We start from the raw sequence: 313 nt of genomic DNA on the forward strand, positions 1-313 counted from the left end.
TCCTTTGTTGCTCCAGCCGCTGCCGCTCGCCCGTGTTGTGTGTCCCCGGTGTCACCGTGCGTGTTGTGTGTCCGTGCGGCGCGGCGCTGTGTGGCTCCCTCTGCGCCCACCACGCTGGCCCCCGGGCCCCGGCTCGCCCTCCCCAGGCGCGGGGTGCAGCAGAGGTGAGTCACGTCGCTGAAGTTTGTTTTCTTTTCATAAAAAGTTGTGTTTATTGTTGGTTCGGGGAGAAGAGGGGGCAGGAGGCGGCCGCAGGCCGAGGCAGCGCCAGCGAGTGACTGCCGGGGACGTGCCGGCGGCTGGAGCCGATTCC

The 313-nt window shown here is 67.1% G+C and overlaps 1 protein-coding gene across 1 annotated transcript in view; it reads left to right on the plus strand.

Annotated features, from left to right (window-relative positions):
* BOC (BOC cell adhesion associated, oncogene regulated) overlaps window positions 1-313 on the plus strand; it is a 79428-nt gene continuing 79115 nt past the window's right edge. Inside the window, exon 1 of the mRNA XM_011940575.1 lies at window positions 1-164. The gene's annotated coding sequence lies outside the window, so the exon portion shown is untranslated. The remainder of the gene's footprint in view (window positions 165-313) is intronic.

This window comes from Colobus angolensis, unplaced genomic scaffold (assembly GCF_000951035.1).
Source record: "Colobus angolensis palliatus isolate OR3802 unplaced genomic scaffold, Cang.pa_1.0 Scaffold190, whole genome shotgun sequence".
Lineage (NCBI taxonomy): Eukaryota > Metazoa > Chordata > Mammalia > Primates > Cercopithecidae > Colobus > Colobus angolensis.